Genomic DNA, 25,560 nt, shown 5'->3' with positions numbered 1-25,560 from the left:
TTAGAGTGAAAAGAAACTCATTGCAACCCATTGGCATTAAAATAAAACAATTTAATTTTTTTTGCAAAATTTCCCAAAAAAATCGTAAGGGGTAAGCCTTATGAAATTTTCGAGTTGAAAATTTTTTTGAAATTTTTTTCTGAATTTTTATTATTTTTTTAATTTAAAGCACTATTTAAGTGAAAAGAATCTTATTGCAACAAATTCCCATCAAAATATATCACATTTAAAATTTTTGCTACATTGCTCAAAAATGAGGAAAATTTTACATTTTCTCAAACAGGGTAACGAACTTGGTTCCTCGAATAACTTCTGGCACAGACATCTAAGGGCATGGCTGTCTAAGAAGAAAATGTAGCCATTGGTGCCATCTATCGACCACAGGTTAAAGTTTGGCGATCCGTTGGATACCGACCGAGTTATAGGCAACACTTGGTGCAAAAATGAAGAAAATTTTACATTTTCTCAAACAGGGTATGGAATTTGGTTCCTCGAATAACTTCTGGCACAGACATCTAAGGGCATGGCTGTCCAAGAAGAAAATGTAGCCATTGGTGCCATCTATCGACCACAGGTTAAAGTTTGGCGATCCGTTGGATACCGACCGAGTTATAGGCAACACTTGGTGCAAAAATGAAGAAAATTTTACATTTTCTCAAACAGGGTATGGAATTTGGTTCCTCGAATAACTTCTGGCACAGACATCTAAGGGCATGGCTGTCCAAGAAGAAAATGTAGCCATTGGTGCCATCTATCGACCACAGGTTAAAGATTGGCGATCCGTAGGATACCGACCGAGTTGTAGGCAAAATTTGGTGCAAAAATGAGGAAGATTTTCATATTTTTTTGAATTTTTTGATTTTTTAATTATTTTTCACTCTTTTTTTATTTCAAGCATTATTAGAGTGAAAAGAAACTCATTGCAACCCATTGGCATTAAAATAAAACAATTTAATTTTTTTTGCAAAATTTCCCAAAAAAATCGTAAGGGGTAAGCCTTATGAAATTTTCGAGTGGAAAATTTTTTTGAAATTTTTTTCTGATTTTTTATTCTTTTTTTAATTTAAAGCACTATTTAAGTGAAAAGAATCTTATTGCAACAAATTCCCATCAAAATATATCACATTTAAAATTTTTGCTACATTGCTCAAAAATGAGGAAAATTTTACATTTTCTCAAACAGGGTAAGGAACTTGGTTCCTCGAATAACTTCTGGCACAGACATCTAAGGGCATGGCTGTCCAAGAAGAAAATGTAGCCATTGGTGCCATCCATCGACCACAGGTTAAAGTTTGGCGATTCGTTGGATACCGACCGAGTTATAGGCAAAACTTGGTGCAAAATTGAAGAAAATTTTACATTTTCTCAAACAGGGTAAGGAACTTGATTCCTCGAATAACTTCTGGCACAGACATCTAAGGGCATGGCTGTCCAAGAAGAAAATGTAGCCATTGGTGCCATCTATCGACCACAGGTTAAAGTTTGGCGATCCGTTGGATACCGACCGAGTTGTAGGCAACACTTGGTGCAAAAATGAAGAAAATTTTACATTTTCTCAAACAGGGTATGGAATTTGGTTCCTCGAATAACTTCTGGCACAGACATCTAAGGGCATGGCTGTCCAAGAAGAAAATGTAGCCATTGGTGCCATCTATCGACCACAGGTTAAAGATTGGCGATTCGTTGCATACCGACCGAGTTATAGGCAAAACTTGGTGCAAAAATGAGGAAAATTTTCATTTTTTTTTGAATTTTTTGATTTTTTAATTATTTTTTACTCTTTTTTTATTTCAAGCATTATTAGAGTGAAAAGAAACTCATTGCAACCCATTGGCATTAAAATAAAACAATTTAATATTTTTTGCAAAATTTCCCAAAAAAATCGTAAGGGGTAAGCCTTATGAAATTTTCGAGTGGAAACTTTTTTTGGAATTTTTTTTCTGATTTTTTATTCTTTTTTTAATTTAAAGCACTATTTAAGTGAAAAGAAACTTATTGCAACAAATTCCCATCAAAATATATCACATTTAAAATTTTTGCTACATTGCTCAAAACTGAGGAAAATTTTACATTTTCTCAAACAGGGTAAGGAACTTGGTTCCTCGAATAACTTCTGGCACAGACATCTAAGGGCATGGCTGTCCAAGAAGAAAATGTAGCCATTGGTGCCATCTATCGACCACAGGTTAAAGTTTGGCGATCCGTTGGATACCGACCGAGTTGTAGGCAAAATTTGGTGCAAAAATGAGGAAGATTTTCATTTTTTTTTTTGAATTTTTTGATTTTTTAATTATTTTTCACTCTTTTTTTATTTCAAGCATTATTAGAGTGAAAAGAAACTCATTGCAACCCATTGGCATTAAAATAAAACAATTTAATTTTTTTTGCAAAATTTCCCAAAAAAATCGTAAGGGGTAAGCCTTATGAAATTTTCGAGTGGAAACTTTTTTTGAAATTTTTTTTCTGATTTTTTATTCTTTTTTTAATTTAAAGCACTATTTAAGTGAAAAGAAACTTATTGCAACAAATTCCCATCAAAATATATCACATTTAAAATTTTTGCTACATTGCTCAAAACTGAGGAAAATTTTACATTTTCTCAAACAGGGTAAGGAACTTGGTTCCTCGAATAACTTCTGGCACAGACATCTAAGGGCATGACCGTCCAAGAAGAAAATGTAGCCATTGGTGCCATCTATCGACCACAGGTTAAAGATTGGCGATCCGTTGGATACCGACCGAGTTATAGGCAAAACTTGGTGCAAAAATGAAGAAAATTTTACATTTTCTCAAACAGGGTAAGGAACTTGGTTCCTCGAATAACTTCTGGCACAGACATCTGAGGGCATGGCTGTCCAAGAAGAAAATTTAGCCATTGGTGCCATCTATCGACCACAGGTTAAAGATTGGCGATTCGTTGGATACCGACCGAGTTATAGGCAAAACTTGGTGCAAAAATGAGGAAAATTTTCATATTTTTTTGAATTTTTTGAATTTTTTATTATTTTTCACATTTTTTTTATTTCAAGCATTATTAGAGTGAAAAGAAACTCATTGCAACCCATTGGCATTAAAATAAAACAATTTAATTTTTTTTGCAAAATTTCCCAAAAAAATCGTAAGGGGTAAGCCTTATGAAATTTTCGAGTGGAAATTTTTTTGAAATTTTTTTCTGATTTTTTATTCTTTTTTTAATTTAAAGCACTATTTAAGTGAAAAGAAACTTATTGCAACAAATTCCCATCAAAATATATCACATTTAAAATTTTTGCTACATTGCTCAAAAATGAGGAAAATTTTACATTTTCTCAAACAGGGTAAGGAACTTGGTTCCTCGAATAACTTCTGGCACAGACATCTAAGGGCATGGCTGTCCAAGAAGAAAATGTAGCCATTGGTGCCATCTATCGACCACAGGTTGAAGATTGGCGATCCGTTGGATACCGACCGAGTTATAGGCAAAACTTGGTGCAAAAATGAAGCAAATTGTACATTTTCTCAAACAGGGTATGGAACCTGGTTCCTCGAATAACTTCTGGCACAGACATCTGAGGGCATGGCCGTCCAAGAAGAAAATGTAGCCATTGGTGCCATCTATCGACCACAGGTTAAAGTTTGGCGATTCGTTGGATACCGACCGAGTTGTAGGCAAAATTTGGTGCAAAAATAAGGAAAATTTTCATATTTTTTTGAATTTTTTGAATTTTTTATTATTTTTCACTCTTTTTCTTATTTCAAGCATTATTAGAGTGAAAAGAAACTCATTGCAACCCATTGGCATTAAAAAAAACAATTTAATTTTTTTTGCAAAATTTCCCAAAAAAATCGTAAGGGGTAATCCTTATGAAATTTTCGAGTGGAAAATTTTTTTGAAATTTTTTTCTGATTTTTTATTCTTTTTTTAATTTAAAGCACTATTTAAGTGAAAAGAAACTTATTGCAACAAATTCCCATCAAAATATATCACATTTAAAATTTTTGCTACATTGCTCAAAAATGAGGAAAATGTTACATTTTCTCAAACAGGGTAAGGAACTTGGTTCCTCGAATAACTTCTGGCACAGACATCTGAGGGCATGGCCGTCCAAGAAGAAAATGTAGCCATTGGTGCCATCTATCGACCACAGGTTAAAGTTTGGCGATCCGTTGGATACCGACCGAGTTATAGGCAAAACTTGGTGCAAAAATGAAGAAAATTTTACATTTTCTCAAACAGGGTAAGGAACTTGGTTCCTCGAATAACTTCTGGCACAGACATCTGAGGGCATGGCTGTCCAAGAAGAAAATTTAGCCATTGGTGCCATCTATCGACCACAGGTTAAAGATTGGCGATTCGTTGCATACCGACCGAGTTATAGGCAAAACTTGGTGCAAAAATGAGGAAAATTTTCATATTTTTTTGAATTTTTTGAATTTTTTATTATTTTTCACATTTTTTTTATTTCAAGCATTATTAGAGTGAAAAGAAACTCATTGCAACCCATTGGCATTAAAATAAAACAATTTAATTTTTTTTGCAAAATTTCCCAAAAAAATCGTAAGGGGTAAGCCTTATGAAATTTTCGAGAGGAAATTTTTTTTGAAATTTTTTTCTGATTTTTTATTCTTTTTTTAATTTAAAGCACTATTTAAGTGAAAAGAAACTTATTGCAACAAATTCCCATCAAAATATATCACATTTAAAATTTTTGCTACATTGCTCAAAACTGAGGAAAATTTTACATTTTCTCAAACAGGGTAAGGAACTTGGTTCCTCGAATAACTTCTGGCACAGACATCTAAGGGCATGACCGTCCAAGAAGAAAATGTAGCCATTGGTGCCATCTATCGACCACAGGTTAAAGATTGGCGATCCGTTGGATACCGACTGAGTTATAGGCAAAACTTGGTGCAAAAATGAAGAAAATTTTACATTTTCTCAAACAGGGTATGGAACTTGGTTCCTCGAATAACTTCTGGCACAGACATCTAAGGGCATGGCTGTCCAAGAAGAAAATGTAGCCATTGGTGCCATCTATCGACCACAGGTTAAAGTTTGGCGATCCGTTGGAAACCGACTGAGTTATAGGCAAAACTGGGTGCAAAAATGAAGAAAATTTTCACATTTTCTCAAACAGGGTATGGAACTTGGTTCCTCGAATAACTTCTGGCACAGACATCTAAGGGCATGACCGTCCAAGAAGAAAATGTAGCCATTGGTGTCATCTATTAACCAAAAGTTAAAGTTAGGCGATCCGTTGGATACCGACCGAGTTATAGGCGAAACTTGGTGCAAAAATGAGGAAAATTTTCATATTTTTTTGAATTTTTTGATTTTTTTATTATTTTCCACTCTTTTTTTTATTTCAAGCATTATTAGAGTGAAAAGAAACTTATTGCAACCCAGTGGCATTAAAATAAAACAATTTAATTTTTTTTGCAAAATTTCCCAAAAAAAAAATCGTAAGGGGTAAGCCTTATGGCGGTGGTGCTGGCGGGACTGATTCCGCTACACCTACAGGTGAAGGAGATAGCGCGGCGGTACGAGAGACACCAGCAGGCGCTACAGAGAGGCGTCCTCATCGACAAGGACGCCATCAAGAGGTTGGAGCGATCGGCAACCATCGCGCAGTGGCAGACATCGTGGGACCAGGATGCCGCTCATCCGGAGGCGAGCAGGTTCAGACGATGGGCGCACCGCGTGCTACCGGACATCGCCGGCTGGGTAGGTAGGAAACATGGCGAGATGGATTTCTTCCTTAGCCAGGTGCTCTCCGGACATGGCTTTTTCCGGGAGTACTTGCACGCTATGGGATTCACCTCTGCCCCTACCTGCCCCTTCTGCGCCGACGACACCGTGGAGTCGGCAGAGCACGTGGTGTTCCACTGCCCGAGGTTCGCTGATGTACGCACACAGCTTCTGACGAACGCGGAAGGCGTTGTCATCACCCCGGAGGAGCTGGAGCGTGTCCTGCTGTCGAGCCCGGAGGCTTGGCAGAGTACGGCGAAGGCAGCAAAGCGGATCTGCAGCTTCCTGCAGCAACGGTGGCTGGAGCAGCAGGTTGCCGAAAACGCGGCAATCACTGGCGAGATCATATCCGCCAATGAGCTGGCGGAACGCATTCGGCGGCAGGCCCGCAATGCTGCCAGAAACGCCGGCCAACGACGAAGACGCCGAGAACGACAGCAGCAGGTGGTACCAGCAGCCGACGAGGACGGAGGGCAACATCGTCCAGCTAGCAGGCAGCCGGAGAGCCATCCCCCCAATCGGCCCGTACGAGACCCGCCATCGGCCGAAGAACTGCTTCGTCGTCGGCAGAGGCGGAATCTTCGGCAACAAGAGTTCCGCGCCCGACTACGCCCCGGTACACTGTCGCCACCGCGTCCGGGCCGAACGAGGAGGAGCCGAGTACCGCCGACGGAGGAACAGCTAGCCGAACGACGGGAAAGCAGGAGGGTACGCGAACGGGAACGTCGGCAAGAGATGGCGGACCGCAACAGGGGACTTATGTCGGCCGACGTTGAGGCAGCCATCTCAACCACGAATACGTCAACGCGCTGAACGATGATTAGGGGGGGTGAAAGCCGTTATAGACGGTTTAGGAGGAAAGTGGGGCTATTAACCGGGAGAGACCGGCATTCACCGTAGCCGTCTCCGCTCTGCGTGATAGTAGAACCATCACTTGTGTGTACAAACGTTTTCGGAAATTAGGCGCCAGAGCAGAAAGCGGGCAAGCCCGCATCGTAAGATGCCAGAAGTTTTATGTTGTATGTGTACCTGTAAAAATGTTACGTCGATACAATAGATAGGGGGGGCGCGTGCCCTTACTGAATGTAGCAGGGACGCGAATGCTGCCGGTGGCTACGCCTTCGCCGGGAAGGCCGCCGGTAACGGAGTTATTTGTTTATTGTAAATTTGCGTATTGTACTTGCGTGTTTTATGTTTCGTTGCGTAAACTTTATGTATCACCGCGGCAATTTATGTAAATTTACGTCTCAATAAACAAAAAATGCATTCAAAAAAAAAAAAAAGGGGTAAGCCTTATGAAATTTTCGAGTGGAAAATTTTTTAGAAATTTTTTTCTGATTTTTTATTCTTTTTTTAATTTAAAGCACTATTTAAGTGAAAAGAAACTTATTGCAACAAATTCCCATCAAAATATATCACATTTAAAATTTTTGCTACATTGCTCAAAACTGAGGAAAATTTTACATTTTCTCAAACAGGGTAAGGAACTTGGTTCCTCGAATAACTTCTGGCACAGACATCTAAGGGCATGACCGTCCAAGAAGAAAAAGTAGCCATTGGTGTCATCTATTGACCAAAAGTTAAAGTTTGGCGATTCGTTAGATACCGACCGAGTTATAGGCAAAATTTGGTGCAAAAATGAGGAAAATTTTCATATTTTTTTAAATTTTTTGATTTTTTTATTATTTTCCACTCTTTTTTTTATTTCAAGCATTATTAGAGTGAAAAGAAACTCATTGCAACCCATTGGCATTAAAATAAAACAATTTAATTTTTTTTGCAAAATTTCCCAAAAAAATCGCAAGGGGTAAGCCTTATGAAATTTTCGAGTGAAAATTTTTTTTGAAATTTTTTTCTGATTTTTTATTCGTTTTTTAATTTAAAGCACTATTTAAGTGAAAAGAAACTTATTGCAACAAATTCCCATCAAAATATATCACATTTAAAATTTTTGCTACATTGCTCAAAAATGAGGAAAATTTTACATTTTCTCAAACAGGGTATGGAACTTGGTTCCTCGAATAACTTCTGGCACAGACATCTAAGGGCATGGCTGTCCAAGAAGAAAATGCAGCCATTGGTGCCATCTATCGACCACAGGTTAAAGTTTGGCGATCCGTTGGATACCGACCGAGTTATAGGCAAAACTTGGTGCAAAAATGAAGAAAATTTTACATTTTCTCAAACAGGCTATGGAACTTGGTTCCTCGAATAACTTCTGGCACAGACATCTGAGGGCATGGCTGTCCAAGAAGAAAATGTAGCCATTGGTGCCATCTATCGACCACAGTTTAAAGATTGGCGATTCGTTGGATACCGACCGAGTTGTAGGCAAAACTTGGTGCAAAAATAAGGAAAATTTTCATATTTTTTTGAATTTTTTGAATTTTTTATTATTTTTCACATTTTTTTTATTTCAAGCATTATTAGAGTGAAAAGAAACTCATTGCAACCCATTGGCATTAAAATAAAACAATTTAATTTTTTTTGCAAAATTTCCCAAAAAAATCGTAAGGGGTAAGCCTTATGAAATTTTCGAGTGGAAAATTTTTTAGAAATTTTTTTCTGATTTTTTATTCTTTTTTTAATTTAAAGCACTATTTAAGTGAAAAGAAACTTATTGCAACAAATTCCCATCAAAATATATCACATTTAAAATTTTTGCTACATTGCTCAAAAATGAAGAAAATTTTACATTTTCTCAAACAGGGTAAGGAACTTGGTTCCTCGAATAACTTCTGGCACAGACATCTGAGGGCATGGCCGTCCAAGAAGAAAATGTAGCCATTGGTGCCATCTATCGACCACAGGTTAAAGATTGGCGATCCGTTGGATACCGACCGAGTTATAGGCAAAACTTGGTGCAAAAATGAAGAATATTTTACATTTTCTCAAACAGGGTAAGGAACTTGGTTCCTCGAATAACTTCTGGCACAGACATCTAAGGGCATGACCGTCCAAGAAGAAAATGTAGCCATTGGTGCCATCTATCGACCACAGGTTAAAGATTGGCGATCCGTTGGATACCGACCGAGTTATAGGCAAAACTTGGTGCAAAAATGAAGAAAATTTTACATTTTCTCAAACAGGGTAAGGAACTTGGTTCCTCGAATAACTTCTGGCACAGACATCTGAGGGCATGGCTGTCCAAGAAGAAAATTTAGCCATTGGTGCCATCTATCGACCAAAGGTTAAAGATTGGCGATTCGTTGGATACCGACCGAGTTATAGGCAAAACTTGGTGCAAAAATGAGGAAAATTTTCATTTTCTTTTAAGTTTTTGAATTTTTCATTATTTTTCACATTTTTTTTATTTCAAGCATTATTAGAGTGAAAAGAAACTCATTGCAACCCATTGGCATTAAAATAAAACAATTTAATTTTTTTTGCAAAATTTCCCAAAAAAGTCGTAAGGGGTAAGCCTTATGAAATTTTCGAGTGGAAAATTTTTTTGAAATTTTTTTTCTGATTTTTTATTCTTTTTTTAATTTAAAGCACTATTTAAGTGAAAAGAAACTTATTGCAACAAATTCCCATCAAAATATATCACATTTAAAATTTTTGCTACATTGCTCAAAACTGAGGAAAATTTTACATTTTCTCAAACAGGGTATGGAACTTGGTTCCTCGAATAACTTCTGGCACAGACATCTGAGGGCATGGCCGTCCAAGAAGAAAATGTAGCCATTGGTGCCATCTATCGACCACAGGTTAAAGATTGGACATCCGTTGGATATCGACCGAGTTATAGGCAAAGTTTAGTGCGAAAATGAGGAAAATGTTACATTTTCTCAAACAGGGTAAGGAACTTGGTTCCTCGAATAACTTCTGGCACAGACATCTGAGGGCATGGCCGTCCAAGAAGAAAATGTAGCCATTGGTGCCATCTATCGACCACAGGTTAAAGTTTGGCGATCCGTTGGATACCGACCGAGTTATAGGCAAAACTTGGTGCAAAAATGAAGAAAATTTTACATTTTCTCAAACAGGGTATGGAACCTGGTTCCTCGAATAACTTCTGGCACAGACATCTAAGGGCATGGCTGTCCAAGAAGAAAATGTAGCCATTGGTGCCATCTATCGACCAAAGGTTAAAGTTTGGCGATCCGTTGGATACCGACCGAGTTATAGGCAAAACTTGGTGCAAAAATGAGGAAAATTTTCATATTTTTTTGAATTTTTTGAATTTTTTGAATATTTCTCACATTTTTTTTATTTCAAGCATTATTAGAGTGAAAAGAAACTCATTGCAACCCATTGGCATTAAAATAAAACAATTTAATTTTTTTTGCAAAATTTCCCAAAAAAATCGTAAGGGGTAAGCCTTATGAAATTTTCGAGCGGAAAATTTTTTTGAAATTTTTTTCTGATTTTTTATTCTTTTTTTAATTTAAAGCACTATTTAAGTGAAAAGAAACTTATTGCAACAAATTCCCATCAAAATATATCACATTTAAAATTTTTGCTACATTGCTCAAAACTGAGGAAAATTTTACATTTTCTCAAACAGGGTAAGGAACTTGGTTCCTCGAATAACTTCTGGCACAGACATCTAAGGGCATGACCGTCCAAGAAGAAAATGTAGCCATTGGTGCCATCTATCGACCACAGGTTAAAGATTGGCGATCCGTTGGATACCGACCGAGTTATAGGCAAAACTTGGTGCAAAAATGAAGAAAATTTTACATTTTCTCAAACAGGGTAAGGAACTTGGTTCCTCGAATAACTTCTGGCACAGACATCTGAGGGCATGGCTGTCCAAGAAGAAAATTTAGCCATTGGTGCCATCTATCGACCACAGGTTAAAGATTGGCGATTCGTTGGATACCGACCGAGTTATAGGCAAAACTTGGTGCAAAAATGAGGAAAATTTTCATATTTTTTTGAATTTTTTGAATTTTTTATTATTTTTCACATTTTTTTTATTTCAAGCATTATTAGAGTGAAAAGAAACTCATTGCAACCCATTGGCATTAAAATAAAACAATTTAATTTTTTTTTGCAAAATTTCCCAAAAAAATCGTAAGGGGTAAGCCTTATGAAATTTTCGAGAGGAAATTTTTTTTGAAATTTTTTTCTGATTTTTTATTCTTTTTTTAATTTAAAGCACTATTTAAGTGAAAAGAAACTTATTGCAACAAATTCCCATCAAAATATATCACATTTAAAATTTTTGCTACATTGCTCAAAACTGAGGAAAATTTTACATTTTCTCAAACAGGGTAAGGAACTTGGTTCCTCGAATAACTTCTGGCACAGACATCTAAGGGCATGACCGTCCAAGAAGAAAATGTAGCCATTGGTGCCATCTATCGACCACAGGTTAAAGTTTGGCGATCCGTTGGATACCGACTGAGTTATAGGCAAAACTTGGTGCAAAAATGAAGAAAATTTTACATTTTCTCAAACAGGGTATGGAACTTGGTTCCTCGAATAACTTCTGGCACAGACATCTGAGGGCATGGCTGTCCAAGAAGAAAATGTAGCCATTGGTGCCATCTATCGACCACAGGTTAAAGTTTGGCGATCCGTTGGAAACCGACTGAGTTATAGGCAAAACTGGGTGCAAAAATGAAGAAAATTTTACATTTTCTCAAACAGGGTATGGAACTTGGTTCCTCGAATAACTTCTGGCACAGACATCTAAGGGCATGACCGTCCAACAAGAAAATGTAGCCATTGGTGTCATCTATTAACCAAAAGTTAAAGTTAGGCGATCCGTTGGATACCGACCGAGTTATAGGCGAAACTTGGTGCAAAAATGAGGAAAATTTTCATATTTTTTTGAATTTTTTGATTTTTTTATTATTTTCCACTTTTTTTTTATTTCAAGCATTATTAGAGTGAAAAGAAACTTATTGCAACCCAGTGGCATTAAAATAAAACAATTTAATTTTTTTTGCAAAATTTCCCAAAAAAATCGTAAGGGGTAAGCCTTATGAAATTTTCGAGTGGAAAATTTTTTAGAAATTTTTTTCTGATTTTTTATTCTTTTTTTAATTTAAAGCACTATTTAAGTGAAAAGAAACTTATTGCAACAAATTCCCATCAAAATATATCACATTTAAAATTTTTGCTACATTGCTCAAAACTGAGGAAAATTTTACATTTTCTCAAACAGGGTAAGGAACTTGGTTCCTCGAATAACTTCTGGCACAGACATCTAAGGGCATGACCGTCCAAGAAGAAAATGTAGCCATTGGTGCCATCTATCGACCACAGGTTAAAGATTGGCGATCCGTTGGATACCGACCGAGTTATAGGCAAAACTTGGTGCAAAAATGAAGAAAATTTTACATTTTCTCAAACAGGGTAAGGAACTTGGTTCCTCGAATAACTTCTGGCACAGACATCTGAGGGCATGGCTGTCCAAGAAGAAAATTTAGCCATTGGTGCCATCTATCGACCACAGGTTAAAGATTGGCGATTCGTTGGATACCGACCGAGTTATAGGCAAAACTTGGTGCAAAAATGAGGAAAATTTTCATATTTTTTTGAATTTTTTGAATTTTTTATTATTTTTCACATTTTTTTTATTTCAAGCATTATTAGAGTGAAAAGAAACTCATTGCAACCCATTGGCATTAAAATAAAACAATTTAATTTTTTTTTGCAAAATTTCCCAAAAAAATCGTAAGGGGTAAGCCTTATGAAATTTTCGAGAGGAAATTTTTTTTGAAATTTTTTTCTGATTTTTTATTCTTTTTTTAATTTAAAGCACTATTTAAGTGAAAAGAAACTTATTGCAACAAATTCCCATCAAAATATATCACATTTAAAATTTTTGCTACATTGCTCAAAACTGAGGAAAATTTTACATTTTCTCAAACAGGGTAAGGAACTTGGTTCCTCGAATAACTTCTGGCACAGACATCTAAGGGCATGACCGTCCAAGAAGAAAATGTAGCCATTGGTGCCATCTATCGACCACAGGTTAAAGTTTGGCGATCCGTTGGATACCGACTGAGTTATAGGCAAAACTTGGTGCAAAAATGAAGAAAATTTTACATTTTCTCAAACAGGGTATGGAACTTGGTTCCTCGAATAACTTCTGGCACAGACATCTGAGGGCATGGCTGTCCAAGAAGAAAATGTAGCCATTGGTGCCATCTATCGACCACAGGTTAAAGTTTGGCGATCCGTTGGAAACCGACTGAGTTATAGGCAAAACTGGGTGCAAAAATGAAGAAAATTTTACATTTTCTCAAACAGGGTATGGAACTTGGTTCCTCGAATAACTTCTGGCACAGTCATCTAAGGGCATGACCGTCCAAGAAGAAAAAGTAGCCATTGGTGTCATCTATTAACCAAAAGTTAAAGTTTGGCGATTCGTTAGATACCGACCGAGTTATAGGCAAAATTTGGTGCAAAAATGAGGAAAATTTTCATATTTTTTTAAATTTTTTGATTTTTTTATTATTTTCCACTCTTTTTTTTTATTTCAAGCATTATTTGAGTGAAAAGAAACTCATTGCAACCCATTGGCATTAAAATAAAACAATTTAATTTTTTTTGCAAAATTTCCCAAAAAAATCGCAAGGGGTAAGCCTTATGAAATTTTCGAGTGAAAATTTTTTTTGAAATTTTTTTTCTGATTTTTTATTCTTTTTTTAATTTAAAGCACTATTTAAGTGAAAAGAAACTTATTGCAACAAATTCCCATCAAAATATATCACATTTAAAATTTTTGCTACATTGCTCAAAAATGAGGAAAATTTTACATTTTCTCAAACAGGGTATGGAACTTGGTTCCTCGAATAACTTCTGGCACAGACATCTAAGGGCATGACCGTCCAAGAAGAAAATGTAGCCATTGGTGCCATCTATCGACCACAGGTTAAAGATTGGAGATCTGTTAGATACCGACCGAGTTATAGACAAAATTTGGCGCAAAAATGAGGAAAATTTTCATTTTTTTTTAATTTTTTGATTTTTTTAATATTTTTCACTCTTTTTTTATTTCAAGTATTATTACAGTGAAAAGAAACTCATTGCAACCCATTGGCATTAAAATAAAACAATTTCATTTTTTTTGCAAAATTTCCCAAAAAAATCGTAAGGGGTAAGCCTTATGAAATTTTCGAGTGGAAAATTTTTTAGAAATTTTTTTCTGATTTTTTATTCTTTTTTTAATTTAAAGCACTATTTAAGTGAAAAGAAACTTATTGCAACAAATTCCCATCAAAATATATCACATTTAAAATTTTTGCTACATTGCTCAAAAATGAGGAAAATTTTACATTTTCTCAAAACAGGGTAAGGAACTTGGTTCCTCGAATAACTTCTGGCACAGACATCTAAGGGCATGGCTGTCCAAGAAGAAAATGTAGCCATTGGTGCCATCTATCGACCACAGGTTAAAGATTGGCGATCCGTTGGATACCGACCGAGTTATAGGCAAAACTTGGTGCAAAAATGAAGAAAATTTTACATTTTCTCAAACAGGCTATGGAACTTGGTTCCTCGAATAACTTCTGGCACAGACATCTGAGGGCATGGCTGTCCAAGAAGAAAATGTAGCCATTGGTGCCATCTATCGACCACAGGTTAAAGATTGGCGATCCGTAGGATACTGACCGAGTTATAGGCAAAACTTGGTGCAAAAATGAAGAAAATTTTACATTTTCTCAAACAGGGTAAGGAACTTGGTTCCTCGAATAACTTCTGGCACAGACATCTGAGGGCATGGCCGTCCAAGAAGAAAATGTAGCCATTGGTGCCATCTATCGACCACAGGTTAAAGATTGGCGATTCGTTGGATACCGACCGAGTTATAGGCAAAACTTGGTGCAAAAATGAAGAATATTTTACATTTTCTCAAACAGGGTAAGGAACTTGGTTCCTCGAATAACTTCTGGCACAGACATCTAAGGGCATGACCGTCCAAGAAGAAAATGTAGCCATTGGTGCCATCTATCGACCACAGGTTAAAGATTGGCGATCCGTTGGATACCGACCGAGTTATAGGCAACACTTGGTGCAAAAATGAAGAAAATTTTACATTTTCTCAAACAGAGTAAGGAACTTGGTTCCTCGAATAACTTCTGGCACAGACATCTGAGGGCATGGCTGTCCAAGAAGAAAATTTAGCCATTGGTGCCATCTATCGACCAAAGGTTAAAGATTGGCGATTCGTTGGATACCGACCGAGTTATAGGCAAAACTTGGTGCAAAAATGAGGAAAATTTTCATTTTCTTTTAAGTTTTTGAATTTTTCATTATTTTTCACATTTTTTTTATTTCAAGCATTATTAGAGTGAAAAGAAACTCATTGCAACCCATTGGCATTAAAATAAAACAATTTAATTTTTTTTGCAAAATTTCCCAAAAAAATCGTAAGGGGTAAGCCTTATGAAATTTTCGAGTGGAAAATTTTTTTGAAATTTTTTTTCTGATTTTTTATTCTTTTTTTAATTTAAAGCACTATTTAAGTGAAAAGAAACTTATTGCAACAAATTCCCATCAAAATATATCACATTTAAAATTTTTGCTACATTGCTCAAAACTGAGGAAAATTTTACATTTTCTCAAACAGGGTATGGAACTTGGTTCCTCGAATAACTTCTGGCACAGACATCTGAGGGCATGACCGTCCAAGAAGAAAATGTAGCCATTGGTGCCATCTATCGACCACAGGTTAAAGTTTGGCGATCCGTTGGATACCGACCGAGTTATAGGCAAAACTTGGTGCAAAAATGAAGAAAATTTTACATTTTCTCAAACAGGGTATGGAACTTGGTTCCTCGAATAACTTCTGGCACAGACATCTGAGGGCATGGCCGTCCAAAAAGAAAATGTAGCCATTGGTGCCATCTATCGAGCACAGGTTAAAGATTGGCGATCCGTTGGATACCGACCGAGTTATAGGCAAAATTTGGTGCAAAAATGAGGAAAATTTTACATTTTCTCAAACAGGGTAAGGAACTTGGTTCCTCGAATAACTTCTGGCACAAACATCTGAGGGCATGACCGTCCAAGAAGAAAATGTAGCCATTGGTGCCATCTATCGACCACAGGTTAAAGTTTGGCGATCCGTTAGATACCGACCGGATATAGGTAAAATTTGGTGCAAAAATGAGGAAAATTTTCATTTTCTTTTAAGTTTTTGAATTTTTCATTATTTTTCACATTTTTTTTATTTCAAGCATTATTAGAGTGAAAAGAAACTCATTGCAACCCATTGGCATTAAAATAAAACAATTTAATTTTTTTTGCAAAATTTCCCAAAAAAATCGTAAGGGGTAAGCCTTATGAAATTTTCGAGTGGAAAATTTTTTTGAAATTTTTTTTCTGATTTTTTATTCTTTTTTTAATTTAAAGCACTATTTAAGTGAAAAGAAACTTATTGCAACAAATTCCCATCAAAATATATCACATTTAAAATTTTTGCTACATTGCTCAAAACTGAGGAAAATTTTACATTTTCTCAAACAGGGTATGGAACTTGGTTCCTCGAATAACTTCTGGCACAGACATCTGAGGGCATGGCCGTCCAAGAAGAAAATGTAGCCATTGGTGCCATCTATCGACCACAGGTTAAAGATTGGACATCCGTTGGATATCGACCGAGTTATAGGCAAAACTTGGTGCAAAAATGAAGAAAATTTTAAATTTCTCAAACAGGGTATGGAACTTGGTTCCTCGAATAACTTCTGGCACAGACATCTGAGGGCATGGCCGTCCAAGAAGAAAATGTAGCCATTGGTGCCATCTATCGATAACAGGTTAAAGTTTGGCGATCCGTTGTATACCGACCGAGTTATAGGCAAAATATGGTGCGAAAATGAAGAAAATTTTACATTTTCTCAAACAGGGTAAGGAACTTGGTTCCTCGAATAACTTCTGGCACAGACATCTGAGAGCATGGCTGTCCAAGAAGAAAATGTAGCCATTGGTGCCATCTATCGACCAAAGGTTAAAGATTGGCGATTCGTTGGTTACCGACCGACTTATAGGCAAAACTTGGTGCAAAAATGAAGAAAATTTTACATTTTCTCAAACAGGGTATGGAACTTGGTTCCTCGAATTACTTCTGGCACAGACATCTAAGGGCATGGCTGTCCAAGAAGAAAATGTAGCCATTGGTGCCATCTATCGACCAAAGGTTAAAGTTTGGCGATCCGTTGGATACCGACCGAGTTATAGGCAAAACTTGGTGCGAAAATGAGGAAAATTTTCATTTTTTTTGAATTTTTTGATTTTTTAATTATTTTTCACTATTTTTTTTATTTCAAGCATTATTAGAGTGAAAAGAAACTCATTGCAACCCATTGGCATTAAAATAAAACAATTTAATTTTTTTTGCAAAATTTCCCAAAAAAATTGTAAGGAGTAAGCCTTATGAAATTTTCGAGTGAAAAATTTTTTAGAATTTTTTTTCTGATTTTTTATTCTTCTTTTAATTTAAAGCACTATTTAAGTGAAAAGAAACTTATTGCAACAAATTCCCATCAAAATATATCACATTTAAAATTTTTGCTACATTGCTCAAAACTGAGGAAAATTTTACATTTTCTCAAACAGGGTAAGAAACTTGGTTCCTCGAATAACTTCTGGCACAGACATCTGAGAGCATGGCCGTCCAAGAAGAAAATGTAGCCATTGGTGCCATCTATCGAGCACAGGTTAAAGATTGGCGATCCGTTGGATACCGACCGAGTTATAGGAAAAACTTGGTGCGAAAATGAAGAAAATTTTACATTTTCTCAAACAGGGTAAGGAACTTGGTTCCTCGAATAACTTCTGGCACAGACATCTAAGGGCATGGCTGTCCAAGAAGAAAATGTAGCCATTGGTGCCATCTATCGACCACAGGTTAAAGTTTGGCGATCCGTTGGATACCGACCGAGTTATAGGCAAAACTTGGTGCAAAAATGAAGAAAATTTTACATTTTCTCAAACAGGGTATGGAACTTGGTTCCTCGAATTACTTCTGGCACAGACATCTAAGGGCATGGCTGTCCAAGAAGAAAATGTAGCCATTGGTGCCATCTATCGACCAAAGGTTAAAGATTGGCGATTCGTTGGATACCGACCGAGTTATAGGCAAAACTTGGTGCAAAAATGAGGAAAATTTTCATTTTCTTTTAAGTTTTTGAATTTTTCATTATTTTTCACATTTTTTTTATTTCAAGCATTATTAGAGTGAAAAGAAACTCATTGCAACCCATTGGCATTAAAATAAAACAATTTAATTTTTTTTGCAAAATTTCTCAAAAAAATCGTAAGGGGTAAGCCTTATGAAATTTTCGAGAGGAAAATTTTTTTGAAACTTTTTTCTGATTTTTTATTCTTTTTTTAATTTAAAGCACTATTTAAGTGAAAAGAAACTTATTGCAACAAATTCCCATCAAAATATATCACATTTAAAATTTTTGCTACATTGCTCAAAAATGAGGAAAATTTTACATTTTCTCAAACACGGTAAGGAACTTGGTTCGTCGAATAACTTCTGGCACAGACATCTAAGGGCATGGCTGTCCAAGAAGAAAATGTAGCCATTGGTGCCATCTATCGACCACAGGTTAAAGTTTGGCGATCCGTTGGATACCGACCGAGTTATAGGCAAAACTTGGTGCAAAAATGAAGAAAATTTTACATTTTCTCAAACAGGCTATGGAACTTGGTTCCTCGAATTACTTCTGGCACAGACATCTAAGGGCATGGCTGTCCAAGAAGAAAATGTAGCCATTGGTGCCATCTATCGACCAAAGGTTAAAGATTGGCGATTCGTTGGATACCGACCGAGTTATAGGCAAAACTTGGTGCAAAAATGAGGCAAATTTTCATTTTCTTTTAAGTTTTTGAATTTTTCATTATTTTTCACATTTTTTTTATTTCAAGCATTATTAGAGTGAAAAGAAACTCATTGCAACCCATTGGCATTGAAATAAAACAATTTAATTTTTTTTGCAAAATTTCCCAAAAAAATTGTAAGGAGTAAGCCTTATGAAATTTTCGAGTGAAAAATTTTTTAGAATTTTTTTTCTGATTTTTTATTCTTCTTTTAATTTAAAGCACTATTTAAGTGAAAAGAAACTTATTGCAACAAATTCCCATCAAAATATATCACATTTAAAATTTTTGCTACATTGCTCAAAACTGAGGAAAATTTTACATTTTCTCAAACAGGGTAAGAAACTTGGTTCCTCGAATAACTTCTGGCACAGACATCTGAGAGCATGGCCGTCCTAGAAGAAAATGTAGCCATTGGTGCCATCTATCGAGCACAGGTTAAAGATTGGCGATCCGTTGGATACCGACCGAGTTATAGGAAAAACTTGGTGCGAAAATGAAGAAAATTTTACATTTTCTCAAACAGGGTAAGGAACTTGGTTCCTCGAATAACTTCTGGCACAGACATCTAAGGGCATGGCTGTCCAAGAAGAAAATGTAGCCATTGGTGCCATCTATCGACCACAGGTTAAAGTTTGGCGATCCGTTGGATACCGACCGAGTTATAGGCAAAACTTGGTGCAAAAATGAAGAAAATTTTACATTTTCTCAAACAGGGTATGGAACTTGGTTCCTCGAATTACTTCTGGCACAGACATCTAAGGGCATGGCTGTCCAAGAAGAAAATGTAGCCATTGGTGCCATCTATCGACCAAAGGTTAAAGATTGGCGATTCGTTGGATACCGACCGAGTTATAGGCAAAACTTGGTGCAAAAATGAGGAAAATTTTCATTTTCTTTTAAGTTTTTGAATTTTTTATTATTTTTCACTCTTTTTTTTATTTCAAGCATTATTAGAGTGAAAAGAAACTCATTGCAACCCATTGGCATGAAAAAAAAACAAATTAATTTTTTTTGCAAAATTTTCCAAAAAAATCGTAAGGGGTAAGCCTTATGAAATTTTCGAGTGGAAATTTTTTTTAAAATTTTTTTCTGATTTTTTATTCTTTTTTTAATTTAAAGCACTATTTAAGTGAAAAGAAACTTATTGCAACAAATTCCCATCAAAATATATCACATTTAAAATTTTTGCTACATTGCTCAAAACTGAGGAAAATTTTACATTTTCTCAAACAGGGTATGGAACATGGTTCCTCGAATAACTTCTGGCACAGACATCTGAGGGCATGGCCGTCCAAGAAGAAAATGTAGCCATTGGTGCCATCTATCGACCACAGGTTAAAGTTTGGCGATCCATTGGATACCGACCGAGTTATAGGCAAAACTTGATGCAAAAATGAAGAAAATTTTACATTTTCTCAAACAGGGTATGGAACTTGGTTCCTCGAATAACTTCTGGCACAGACATCTAAGGGCATGGCTGTCCAAGAAGAAAATGTAGCCATTGGTGCCATCTATCGACCACAGGTTAAAGTTTGGCGATCCGTTGGATACCGACCGAGTTATAGGCAAAACTTGGTGCAAAAATGAGGAAAATTTTACATTTTCTCAAACAGGGTATGGAACTTGGTTCCTCGAATAACTTCTGGCACAGACATCTAAGGGCATGGCTGTCCAAGAAGAAAATGTAGCCATTGGTGCCATCTATCGACCACAGGTTAAAGATTGGCGATTCGTTGGATATCGACCGAGTTATAGGCAAAACTTGGTGCAAAAATGAGGAAAATTTTCATTTTCTTTTAAGTTTTTGAATTTTTTATTATTTTTAACATTTTTTTTATTTCAAGCATTATTAGAGTGAAAAGAAACTCATTGCAACCCATTGGCATTAAAATAAAACAATTTAATTTTTTTTGCAAAATTTCCCAAAAAAATCGTAAGGGGTAAGCCTTATGAAATTTTCGAGTGGAAATTTTTTTTGAAATTTTTTTCTGATTTTTTATTCTTTTTTTAATTTAAAGCACTATTTAAGTGAAAAGAAACTTATTGCAACAAATTCCCATCAAAATATATCACATTTAAAATTTTTGCTACATTGCTCAAAACTGAGGAAAATTTTACATTTTCTCAAACAGGGTATGGAACATGGTTCCTCGAATAACTTCTGGCACAGACATCTGAGGGCATGGCCGTCCAAGAAGAAAATGTAGCCATTGGTGCCATCTATCGACCACAGGTTAAAGTTTGGCGATCCATTGGATACCGACTGAGTTATAGGCAAAACTTGGTGCAAAAATGAAGAAAATTTTACATTTTCTCAAACAGGGTATGGAACTTGGTTCCTCGAATAACTTCTGGCACAGACATCTAAGGGCATGGCTGTCCAAGAAGAAAATGTAGCCATTGGTGCCATCTATCGACCACAGGTTAAAGTTTGGCGATCCGTTGGATACCGACTGAGTTATAGGCAAAACTGGGTGCAAAAATGAAGAAAATTTTCACATTTTCTCAAACAGGGTATGGAACTTGGTTCCTCGAATAACTTCTGGCACAGACATCTGAGGGCATGGCTGTCCAAGAAGAAAATTTAGTCATTGGTGCCATCTATCGACCACAGGTTAAAGATTGGCGATTCGTTGGATACCGACCGAGTTATAGACAAAACTTGGTGCAAAAATGAGGAAAATTTTTATTTTTTTTTAATTTTTTGATTTTTTTATTATTTTTCACATTTTTTTTATTTCAAGCATTATTAGAGTGAAAAGAAACTCATTGCAACCCATTGGCATTAAAATAAAACAATTTAATTTTTTTTGCAAAATTTCCCAAAAAAATCGTAAGGGGTAAGCCTTATAAAATTTTCGAGTGGAAAATTTTTTAGAAATTTTTTTCTGATTTTTTATTCTTTTTTTAATTTAAAGCAATATTTAAGTGAAAAGAAACTTATTGCAACAAAATTCGCATTAAAATATACCACATTTTTCAATTTTGCTAAATTACTCAAAAATGAGGAAAATTTTACATTTTCTCAAACACGGTAAGGAACTTGGTTCGTCGAATAACTTCTGGCACAGACATCTAAGGGCATGGCTGTCCAAGAAGAAAATGTAGCCATTGGTGTCATCTATTGGCCACAGGTTAAAGTTTGGCGATCCGTTGGATACCGACCGAGTTATAGGCAAAACTTGGTGCGAAAAGGAGGAAAATTTTACATTTTCTCAAACAGGGTAAGGAACTTGGTTCCTCGAATAACTTCTGGCACAGACATCTGAGGGCATGGCCGTCCAAGAAGAAAATGTAGCCTTTGGTGTCATCTATCGACCACAGGTTAAAGATTGGCGATTCGTTGGATACCGACCGAGTTATAGGCAAAACTTGGTGCGAAAATGAGGAAAATTTTCATTTTTTTTGAATTTTTTGATTTTTTAATTATTTTTCACTATTTTTTTTATTTCAAGCATTATTAGAGTGAAAAGAAACTCATTGCAACCCATTGGCATTAAAATAAAACAATTTAATTTTTTTTGCAAAATTTCCCAAACAAATCGTAAGGAGTAAGCCTTATGAAATTTTCGAGTGAAAAATTTTTTAGAATTTTTTTTCTGATTTTTTATTTTTTTTTTAATTTAAAGCACTATTTAAGTGAAAAGAAACTTATTGCAACAAATTCCCATCAAAATATATCACATTTAAAATTTTTGCTACATTGCTCAAAACTGAGGAAAATTTTACATTTTCTCAAACAGGGTATGGAACATGGTTCCTCGAATAACTTCTGGCACAGACATCTGAGGGCATGGCCGTCCAAGAAGAAAATGTAGCCATTGGTGCCATCTATCGACCATAGGTTAAAGTTTGGCGATCCATTGGATACCGACTGAGTTATAGGCAAAACTTGGTGCAAAAATGAAGAAAATTTTACATTTTCTCAAACAGGGTATGGAACTTGGTTCCACGAATAACTTCTGGCACAGACATCTAAGGGCATGGCTGTCCAAGAAGAAAATGTAGCCATTGGTGCCATCTATCGACCACAGGTTAAAGTTTGGCGATCCGTTGGATACCGACTGAGTTATAGGCAAAACTGGGTGCAAAAATGAAGAAAATTTTCACATTTTCTCAAACAGGGTATGGAACTTGGTTCCTCGAATAACTTCTGGCACAGACATCTGAGGGCATGGCTGTCCAAGAAGAAAATTTAGTCATTGGAGCCATCTATCGACCACAGGTTAAAGATTGGCGATTCGTTGGATACCGACCGAGTTATAGACAAAACTTGGTGCAAAAATGAGGAAAATTTTCATTTTTTTTTAATTTTTTGATTTTTTTATTATTTTTCACTCTTTTTTTTTTATTTCAAGCATTATTAGAGTGAAAAGAAACTCATTGCAACCCATTGGCATTAAAATAAAACAATTTAATTTTTTTTGCAAAATTTCCCAAAAAAATCGTAAGGGGTAAGCCTTATAAAATTTTCGAGTGGAAAATTTTTTAGAAATTTTTTTCTGATTTTTTATTCTTTTTTTAATTTAAAGCAATATTTAAGTGAAAAGAAACTTATTGCAACAAAATTCGCATTAAAATATATCACATTTAAAATTTTGCTAAATTACTCAAAAATGAGGAAAATTTTACATTTTCTCAAACAGGGTAAGGAACTTGGTTCCTCGAATAACTTCTGGCACAGACATCTAAGGGCATGGCTGTCCAAGGAGAAAATGTAGCCATTGGTGCCATCTATCGACCACAGGTTAAAGTTTGGCGATCCGTTGGATACCGACCGAGTTATAGGCAAAACTTGGTGCAAAAATGAAGAAAATTTTACATTTTCTCAAACAGGGTATGGAACTTGGTTCCTCGAATAACTTCTGGCACAGACATCTGAGGGCATGGCCGTCCAAGAAGAAAATGTAGCCATTGGTGCCATCTATCGAGCACAGGTTAAAGATTGGCGATCCGTTGCATACCGACCGAGTTATAGGCAAAACTGGGTGCAAAAATGAAGAAAATTTTCACATTTTCTCAAACAGGGTATGGAACTTGGTTCCTCGAATAACTTCTGGCACAGACATCTGAGAGCATGGCTGTCCAAGAAGAAAATGTAGCCATTGGTGCCATCTATCGACCACAGGTTAAAGATTGGAGATCCGTTAGATACCGACCGAGTTATAGGCAAAACTTGGTGCAAAAATGAGGAAAATTTTCATTTTTTTTAAATTTTTTGATTTTTTTTATTATTTTTCACTCTTTTTTTTTTATTTCAAGCATTATTAGAGTGAAAAGAAACTCATTGCAACCCATTGGCATTAAAATAAAACAATTTAATTTTTTTTGCAAAATTTCCCAAAAAAATCGTAAGGGGTAAGCCTTATAAAATTTTCGAGTGGAAAATTTTTTAGAAATTTTTTTCTGATTTTTTATTCTTTTTTTAATTTAAAGCAATATTTAAGTGAAAAGAAACTTATTGCAACAAAATTCGCATTAAAATATACCACATTTTTCAATTTTGCTAAATTACTCAAAAATGAGGAAAATTTTACATTTTCTCAAACAGGGTAAGGAACTTGGTTCCTCGAATAACTTCTGGCACAGACATCTAAGGGCATGGCTGTCCAAGAAGAAAATGTAGCCATTGGTGCCATCTATCGACCACAGGTTAAAGATTGGCGATTTGTTGGATACCGACCGAGTTATAGGCAAAACTTGGTGCAAAAATGAAGAAAATTTTACATTTTCTCAAACAGGGTATGGAACTTGGTTCCTCGAATAACTTCTGGCACAGACATCTGAGGGCATGACCGTCCAAGAAGAAAATGTAGCCATTGGTGCCATCCATCGACCACAGGTTAAAGATTGGAGATCCGTTGGATACCGACCGAGTTATAGGCAAAACTTGGTGCAAAAATGAGGAAAATTTTCATTTTCTTTTAAGTTTTTGAATTTTTCATTATTTTTCACATTTTTTTTATTTCAAGCATTATTAGAGTGAAAAGAAACTCATTGCAACCCATTGGCATTAAAATAAAACAATTTAATTTTTTTTGCAAAATTTCCCAAAAAAATCGTAAGGGGTAAGCCTTATGAAATTTTCGAGTGAAAAATTTTTTTGAAATTTTTTTCAGATTTTTTGTTCTTTTTTTAATTCAAAGCACTATTTAAGTGAAAAGAAACTTATTGCAACAAAATTCGCATTAATATATACCACATTTTTCAATTTTGCTAAATTACTCAAAAATGAGGAAATTTTACATTTTCTCAAACAGGGTAAGGAACTTGGTTCCTCGAATAACTTCTGGCACAGACATCTAAGGGCATGGCTGTCCAAGAAGCAAATGTAGCCATTGGTGCCATCTATCGACCACAGGTTAAAGTTTGGCGATCCGTTGGATACCGACCGAGTTATAGGCAAAACTTGGTGCAAAAATGAAGAAAATTTTACATTTTCTCAAACAGGGTAAGGAACTTGGTTCCTCGAATAACTTCTGGCACAGACATCTGAGGGCATGGCCGTCCAAGAAGAAAATGTAGCCATTGGTGCCATCTATCGAGCACAGGTTAAAGATTGGCGATCCGTTGGTTACCGACCGAGTTATAGGCCAAATATGGTGCGAAAATGAGGAAAATTTTACATTTTCTCAAACAGAGTATGGAACTTGGTTCCTCGAATAACTTCTGGCACAGACATCTGAGAGCATGGCTGTCCAAGAAGAAAATGTAGCCATTGGTGCCATCTATCGACCACAGGTTAAAGTTTGGCGATCCGTTGGATACCGACCGAGTTATAGGCAAAACTTGGTGCAAAAATGAAGAAAATTTTCACATTTTCTCAAACAGGGTATGGAACTTGGTTCCTCGAATAACTTCTGGCACAGACATCTGAGGGCATGGCTGTCCAAGAAGAAAATTTAGTCATTGGTGCCATCTATCGACCACAGGTTAAAGATTGGCGATTCGTTGGATACCGACCGAGTTATAGGCAAAACTTGGTGCAAAAATGAGGAAAATTTTCATTTTCTTTTAAGTTTTCGAATTTTTCA

At 35.9% G+C, this 25,560-nt stretch overlaps 1 long non-coding RNA gene across 4 annotated transcripts; it reads left to right on the top strand.

Annotated features, from left to right (window-relative positions):
- Positions 1–791: 791 nt before the first annotated feature.
- LOC125762263 (uncharacterized) lies at positions 792–25,537 on the top strand. Of its 4 annotated transcripts, XR_007418195.1 has the most exons (5): positions 792–1,474; positions 2,899–4,317; positions 10,340–11,240; positions 12,141–12,851; positions 24,179–24,237. It is a non-coding gene; the product is annotated as an uncharacterized LOC125762263 (long non-coding RNA). The 4 variants fall into 4 exon arrangements; XR_007418194.1 differs by lacking the exons at positions 792–1,474; positions 24,179–24,237 and adding an exon at positions 25,459–25,537 and having other exon boundaries at positions 4,191–4,317; XR_007418192.1 differs by lacking the exons at positions 792–1,474; positions 24,179–24,237 and adding an exon at positions 21,851–22,011 and having other exon boundaries at positions 4,191–4,317.
- The last annotated feature ends 23 nt before the right edge of the window (positions 25,538–25,560 follow it).

This window comes from Anopheles funestus, chromosome 2RL (genome assembly GCF_943734845.2).
Source record: "Anopheles funestus chromosome 2RL, idAnoFuneDA-416_04, whole genome shotgun sequence".
NCBI classification, from domain to species: Eukaryota; Metazoa; Arthropoda; class Insecta; order Diptera; family Culicidae; genus Anopheles; species Anopheles funestus.
The sequence above is the reverse complement of the archived record's forward strand: the minus strand, read 5'-3'. Positions and strand labels throughout refer to the sequence as shown.